The sequence below is a fragment of the Dryobates pubescens genome, chromosome 8 (assembly GCF_014839835.1).
Source record: "Dryobates pubescens isolate bDryPub1 chromosome 8, bDryPub1.pri, whole genome shotgun sequence".
NCBI classification, from domain to species: Eukaryota; Metazoa; Chordata; class Aves; order Piciformes; family Picidae; genus Dryobates; species Dryobates pubescens.
In genome coordinates, this window is record NC_071619.1 from 19292175 (window position 1) to 19300350 (window position 8176).

At 39.0% G+C, this 8176-nt stretch overlaps 1 protein-coding gene across 1 annotated transcript in view; it reads right to left on the minus strand.

Annotated features, from left to right (window-relative positions):
* The window catches only part of SORBS1 (sorbin and SH3 domain containing 1), a 115447-nt gene extending 114806 nt beyond the window's left edge, over window positions 1–641 (minus strand). Inside the window, exon 1 of the mRNA XM_054163299.1 lies at window positions 521–641. The gene's annotated coding sequence lies outside the window, so the exon portion shown is untranslated. The remainder of the gene's footprint in view (window positions 1–520) is intronic.
* Between the last annotated feature and the right edge of the window lie 7535 nt (window positions 642–8176).

The window sequence follows — 8176 nt, forward strand, 5'->3', positions numbered from 1 at the left end:
CAGTTCTGCTTCATATGAGAAAGCATACAAAAGACAGAGAAATTACTGTATTACTGTGAGAGCAGAGAGAAACATGCAAAGCAGATGTTTTCAGCACACATAAGGAGGACTGATCAGACACCAAATAAAACTATACAACCAAGATTTAAAAAAAAAAAAAAAAAAAATAAAAGAGTCTCAGCAGGCAGAAACAAATGAAGATATAGTGGACTAAAAAAGCAGTTTGGAACAACATCTGCAGTGGTAAGTAAGTCTCATTTTGTTGTGCGATATAAGGTAATCAATACTTTCCACCACACATCATAAGCAATGCCATCTGAGTTGTGCTCCTCGATGAATCTCGGTATGCAACTTTAAGGAATTCCTAAGTAATTCACATGAGATATAAACAGTTAACAGGAAATGTAAAATAAAGTCACTGAAATAGAATCTACCAACAGATAATCCACAAGTTATTCACACTGGAAAATTTGGAAGAGAGTGGAAAAGTCTTAAGTCTTCTGAGTTTTTAAATACTTACTTTTTGCAGCCAAAATCACATCAGCTGAATATCCAGGAAAACTTTCAAAAGCTTGCATTAAGGCACTTAACTATCTGGGAACATGACGTAGCCTTTCCTTTGGACCATCCAGCCTAAGCATTTACTCATTCAACAGAAGCACAAAGTGTAATACTGTAGTGCAGCTTTTTACGTAGGAATGCAAAAGAGGGGGAAAGAAGGGGGAGGGAGGGGAAAATCCTTCCCCAAAGGTTTTAGTTCAGCCCACTCATTAAAATACAGAGTGGAAACAGCTGCTGTAGAAAGGAAGAGGATATCCAGACAGATTTTTAAGTTTCTTAGGTGTAAAATGGTTTCATTCTGTAAGGTCAGTAACAAAAACATTTTTTCTTCTGAATTTCCTTCTTCCTCTGCATTGTACTTAAATAAAGTGGTTCTAACTCAGCTCAGAAATAAGTAGAACATTGTGTTTTCAAAAGCACTATATCTCACTAGGGGAAAACAAATCCTTAAAAGATCCTCACTGTCCTCCTTGCAAGGACTAGTATGAGTATGTGTGCACTTTATAACACTTAAAACTTCATATAATTTATTAATCCATCTCAAATGGCTGCCCACCAAGAAGTTCCAAGCAAACAATGTATACTAGCTACTAATATGGAAATTTAGAATTGATAGCACGACTCTCACAGATTATCACCTCAAAGTTAAAACTAGATAAGGAGCAGAGGAGGGTAGTAAGAATAATAAAAGCTCCTCAACTGTTTCTTGACATGGAGACACTGAATAAACAAGGATTCTTCAGCCTGCTGAAGTGTTAGAAGAAGGTCAATGACAGAGCGCTAAAATGAAAGGCACCAAAAATGCTATCTGGGAACAGTGGCTCACTAATTACTTCTGGTAACACAAGGATTAAATGGCACTGAAGGAAATCTTTAGGCAAAAATTTTAAAACAAACAGAAGGAAGTACTTTCTCATGTTATACATAATCAGATTGCAGAGCTCATTGCCTCAGGATCTTGTGGAGGTCCACTATATGAGCAACCTCCAAAAAATGAGGGGGGCAGGGGAAGATTGTAAGCTAAAACTCTTAACTTGGGAAGTTATTAACCACAAGTTACTAAGAAGGGTGGATATCTCAGGTGCCCTCTACATTAACCCCTCTCCTAGACCTGTGACACTGACCACTGCCAGAGTAGCAGACTGCACATAGAAGGATCTTTGAGCCACAACTGTGCCCATTTTTATATTCCCGTTTACTTGATCTTAACAACAGACCTTAATGAGATTGTCTGTATTATTAAGTCCATTTCAAAGCTGGGGAATTAACTATGTACAGCAATTTGGAAATTTTTAATAGTAACCACAATTCAACAGTTAAGTACTATCCGTTAAAGTCATCTTGAAGTGACTTTGTACTTCTCAAGGGCAGGATCCAAACTAGCCTGCCTTTCAAATCCCTGCACTTGTGACTATTCTCTGTTTACTCCATGGGCAAAATTATTCACCAACAGGAGATTTTTCCATACTGATTTTGCAGCTACTACTCCTATTTTCTGCTCTCTTTTCCTACAGTTACAAAAACTAATGCATTCTGATGGTGAAATTCTATTGCAGCAAAGCTATTTTAAATACATACATGCTTTCTATACATTGTCAAATAGCATATTTCAATGTATGGCAAGCTGACAATCACTGGGTAACAGCTGTTCTTATAGCAGCAACTAGCAAATAGTTTGTGCAATCAAGGTTGTGGGTTTTTTTCTTTTTTTTAATAAGAGACATACTTTCAAAATACCCCTGTAGTGGCTAAGCATTATTGTGTGGTAAAAGGAATCACTGCCCACTGGCCCTGCTGGATCAACTGCTGGTCTTAATTTTACACAAACAAGACCATTTTAAGCAAAATAAGCAAATTGATTTGAAATCCTTTACAGATCAAGTCTGAGAAAAGAAGCCACAAACTCTGCTTCCCTTTTCTGCTCCTAATTTCAAACAGGGGCTTCATAGCTGTTTGTCTTTCTTTGTGTGCTTAATGTTTCCTGGAGGCCTGCAAAGGCATGCAAAATATTTTAGTTAAGGGCCTCTATACAGTTGTAATAGGAAATAGATGTCTCCCTTAAAGAGATGGGTTAGTACAGAAACAGAGATTGTCTGAATGACAGCAAAGTCTTAAATATTTATTTCAAAGGAAAGGACAGATAAATATTTACCACTTTCCATCTACATCATAGAATACAGATGCCGCCTGGTTTTGGCGGCTACTTGTCTAAGTAATCCAGGTTACAGTCTAATACTATTCTCTTAATCAGAATTTTTCTTCATATTAAAAAGAAAGTTCTGATGCTACCTTTGCCTTTAAGCTGCAGAATTACCTCACAAAAAGATACCTGGTTTCTAAATCCTAGGCTGGTCAAGACTTTATGCTTGTACAAGATGTGTGGTCATCAGAAACTAGCGAATTGCAGACATTTTGGTCTACCTCACAAAATGCATGTTCCCTGTGCAAGGCTTCACAACTATGCTGAAATAGCCTTTTGGGAAGATTCTGAGTGTTTCAGTGCTAACAGGTCAAAACATGGTGAAGACACAAATGTAAAGAAGGCTTCACTTCTTACCCCTGTCTGCTCTCTCACTTTACCCCATCTGAGGAACACATGCCATCCCCTCCTGAGCAGAGTAGGGGATGATAGAACACAAACAGATGTTCTCTTTGCCCTTGCAGAGGCCCTAAACAACAATATTCAGATCCTGATCTTTGATTCAGTCATAGCAAAAAATGGATCCTGAATCTTCCTTACTGCTATTCCCTAACAGGTCCATCCTTTCTCCCTCTACTCCTAGAGAATCAGCAGAATTAAAAGTAATTTTGGGACAATTTCCTTTCCCAGATGCTCTCTTACCTGCCCTTTTTCAAGGCTTGACTAAAACTGATGAGATATCACTTTCCCACCCCTTCATCCCCTCTTTTAATTAAACATCACATGGTAAATCAAGAGGAATCAAGAGAGGCTTAGAGGGAATCTCGTTATCTTCATTTAGTTGCAACTACGCCTCTTATGTCAGAAGATATTAACTAGTGGGGGAGTAACTCATGTAGGTGCAACACAGGGGAATGCTGGTTATCAAAACAACATCCAAGGTGCAATCAGATACTCTGTTCAGTAGATGAAGGAGAGAGCAATATACTGATGGGACATATTCTGGGATGCTTCTGTGTCCACAGCCATTCCTCTTTGTACAGCAACTCCATCAAAATTGCCTTAAATAAGCAGATTTGTGATAATTCAGTAGCTGGATAGATCCTTTAGGTGTTACAGAGGGAGATGGTTCAATAAACGGTGTTTTCTTCTGAACAAATGCTTTAGTAAAAAGTCTTCAAACACAAGTGGTTTTGCAGATCATAAAAGTTGCTATAGTTTGAAGGTACAAATGAATAGCCTTCAGCATGCCCAGTTAATGAGAGCTACACTTGCATTATGAGCTGAAACAGTATAGCAATTTATTGCAGAAACCACAATCCAAAAGATTTTCCCTGTATTTCCTCAGAATTTTTATATTGTCTCATTAATTTAAAAAAAAAAAAAAAAAAAAAAAAAGTAATAAATCAGGTTTGAGTTTCTCCCAGCTCTGTTCCCTCCTGACCCTCTTTTTCATTGGATGAAGCAACGAGACAAAAAAGAAGGGAGAGCAAAGGTTGTTTAGGTTAGGGAAGGAAAGATGGGAGAACAATTTTTCAAGGAAATGAAGGAATAAAATGAAAAACCCTTTGTCCAGTTCTGAGAACATAATGTCATAGCGGGAATAATTAAAACTTAAAATCTTCTTTTGCCACATGTTGGTTTACAGTTTGCATCAGTAATTTGTTTCTTTCTGGGAACATTAGTAATTATTTCACATTCAATATTGAGAAAGAGAGAGGAGCTGCAATATAAACAGACTAGAAGCATCAAAACAGCAACCTTTCAGCTTTTGGTTCTGGCTTGGCATGCACTGTATTACCAGTGATGATATTGTCTCTGGAATGCTTTCAGTGATTTTATTAGAACCCAGATTATTAGATTTGGCTTTAGACCATTGTTTCTTTGTCATCATCGGGAGTTCACAGGATCTTTCCCAAATTTTGTAAAAATGGCCTGAAAATGCAAAATATGGCAGTCTATCTTGACAAATAGTTTTCTGCCTTCACAAATATCACTGAAAGGCTGCTGGTGGACAACACCTATCCCGACTGCACTCGCATCACAAAACCTTAGAAGGTTAGCAAGGGCTACTGCTCCACAACTAGCATCTGCAAGCAGACCAGCAGGTCTTATAAATCAGCCACAGTACTTTTGGGTAAGCTCTCAATTCCTGCTTTCAGCCTAACACATACTAATAAATCCCTCAGCAGTGCTTTTTGAAAATAAGCATTTTTTCCATAGGCAGCACCAAGTTGCCCACACCCAAAATTCTAAATGACCATGGAAGATAAAGCTAATTTTGATAGAGGTCACCATAAACTGCCATGCTTATATTGAAGTACTATGAGATACTTTAATAAATATTCATCCAGAGCAAAGGCTGTTCAAATGTTTTAGGAGCCATTTAAAACAAAATGCACATGCTTTATGGAACCATAACTCGAAAATCTGGCAGGCTGAGGCAATACAATCAAGCAGTAGAGATGCTGAGCTCAACAGTCTCAATCTACTCTTTGGATTGTGAAGCCTCACCCTTCCACCGAACTTCCCCACCCACCCTGAAAGCACACTGCATTGGGAGTGGCTTTTCTCAGTAGGGAAGCAAAACTTTCTTTTAATGTGGTTCATGGAAAGTTTTGTTGGTTTTCTTTCCTCAGCCCACCTAGGCTGGAAAAAAATGTTAAGTCTTAATCAAAACCCAGTATAATAACTCTGCCCATTTGTGGACAGATCTTTTCTAGTTGCAAAAAAGAAAAAACTGGAATCCTACAATTGCAATTTCTTGTGGCTCATTATGGGAACGATGGTGTAGCACAACCACAGGAAGAGTTGTGCTGGAATGGTTTGAGCATAATTATCGTAGAGCACTTTGAAATGCTTTCCTCCAAAAACCAGAAAGGTTTTATGAAAACAGGGATTAGATCAATTCTTAGGCAACTGTGGTTTCTAAGTACAGGAAGAACTTCCCATAAATTCTAATGGAACAGAGACAATTAGATACAGAAGGTGAATTTTATTCCAACTTGAATTTAATGATACAGCATAAGATATAGAAACTGATCTGTGGTGTATAAACAGGAAAACCCCCAGGCATAACAAATTGACTTCTGATCCAAAGTCTGCTATCAGTAACATGAATCCTGTTATTGCTTTCAGTGGGCTTTGGATTAATCTCCAATGAGCAACATGAATAGGATATGAAGTCAGATAACTAGAGAAACCAGGACAGTGCAATTTGAGCAATGTAAGTGGGTAAAAAAGTATTTTCAACCTCCCCTCTCCATACCTTTGGGAGATGCCACATCTGATCAGATACTTGATTCACATAATCCAAAAGCCTTTATCAGTGCCTGAAGCCTCAGGATCTCATATATGAAACCTGGAAAGGCTGCAGCTGGACTTCCCTCCTGTTTGAGATGATGCAAACCAGCTTTCCCCAGATCAGTGAGGCACTGCTTTGACTTTGCTGGGTAAGCATTCATTTGGATTCTTTCTCCATTTACCTGACCCCATCCCTTCAATACTAGAGCTAACACAAGGTAAGGGTGAAGTTGGTATAGAGGCTGTGTGAGGCATATTCTTTGAGTGACAACTAGGACTTGATCAGTTTAGCCAGCCATGAAATCACAGCTCCATAGAAGAATCTGAAGTTCTTTTACAGTGTACTGTTGACAAAGTAAAATCAAAGAGAAAAATCAAATTCAGGTAAGTCAGGTATTTTGGAACATGTATGGGTGTCTGTACTTACAGACCAATGCACCTGGCACTTCTGAAGACCTAGAACCAAACATCTGAATTTACTCTTCAGTGCTCTACTCAAAGTCACCTAAAAAAACTGTGGCACAGTAAGAAGCGTCTTCCCTTTTCTGCTGGCGTAAAGTTCTGCAGAGAGCTCATTTCCTTTCTGATAAGGGGGTGGTATTTCTCCCTCCACAAAAGACACATCCTTTCTGACAAATCATTCTGTATGTTTACCATCTACCCTGTTTTGAGCCCAAGTCCAAGTACCCTTGCTCCTTTCCCTGAGCTGGCTCCAGGTTAAAGACAGTGTAGTATTCACAGACATTACAAATTTCCACTTTTGGTCTAGACTAGAGAGGTGTCTTGGCCACAAAGCTGCAGTCAGCTTCCTCTGCCTTTTTCTTGAATTTGGTTGAAGCCTTATCACTACCTCTGCTGCCCCTTTGAATTTAGCTGAAGCCTTATCCTACCTCTGCCTCCTTTTTTCTCCTGTTTCTCACTGCAACCCTGGTGGCCCCCTGCATGCAGCGCAGCAGCTTCTTCCCTCTTGCTGAAGCCTATTTCTAAAATGTCTCCCTGGAGCAGATGTTTCCCATGTGTTTGAACCTTTATTTTCTTCCCCACCCCCACTTGTTCCAATGCAAATAAAAGTTTATCTCTTTATCTTTCAGATCCAATTCTAAAATACTGCAAGCATCCCTTAAGAACATGACCAGCTTGGTTCTGAGGTAGGCAAACCCAGCAGTCTCTTCCTATATGATAACACACCAGGAAGAGGAAAAAGGTTTGACCTTGGCATAGCCTTTGTTATCAATTTACCATTCTGACTATTTGGCTTTGTGTTTTGTTTTCGTTTTGTTTGTTTGTTTGTTTGTTTTTGGTTTTTTGTGGGTGTTTTTGTTTTTTTTTTTTTTTTCCCTTTTTAAATTTCTTCCAGAGATAATATTTTATGTCTAGGAAATACTTTGTTAAGCAGGATTAATACCCACACCATTTGCCATTTTCCTTTCTATCTTAAACCCCTGCCTCCTAACTGCCACTAAAATCTTATTTACAGATATAAATCTATAAGTTTACAGATACTTCACAAGTCCCATCCCCCTTCTCTGTGACATTTCCCTCTCTCCAGCTGTCTCTCCTTGGCAACAGTTTCTGCAGAACCAGTAGACTTTCACACAAATTACCTTTGCTCTGATTCATATTTCCAAAACTGGTTTCAATAGCAGGCCAACTCAAGTCAGTTTCACAACCTTATGCTAACTATAAATCAAGTCTGAAAGGAACACACTCCAGCTGGACTGGTACTGTAGCCCCAATTTTAAGGTACTCCAACTTTCACTCACTCATATGTAAAGATAAGTTTTGTGGGGAGAGGGACTGGTACAGCACTTCCATCCCCTCCTGTGCAATATTACATCTCTCTGAGCAGGCCTACTTTTTTTTTCAGCCAAGTTCTGAACACTGTCATCAATCTACAAAAGGAGCATTTAACCATTCCCTGTAGACTGGTTGGTCAGCCCTCTCCCAAGGAGCAGGTAAGCATCAGACCATGAAGTGCTAACAGCTGCCAATAACTGAGACTAGGAAAGCTGAAACTAGAACCTAAAGTCATGTAGATTTTGTTCAAATGAGAGTCAAAGCCCTACGCATGGAGACCTACACAGAAACAGCGCAGAAAGTATTTGTCAACAAGGATCTCATTCTTTACAGTCCTGAGCAGGGAGTGACCAGTCACTGTGCTGTTTTTGTGTC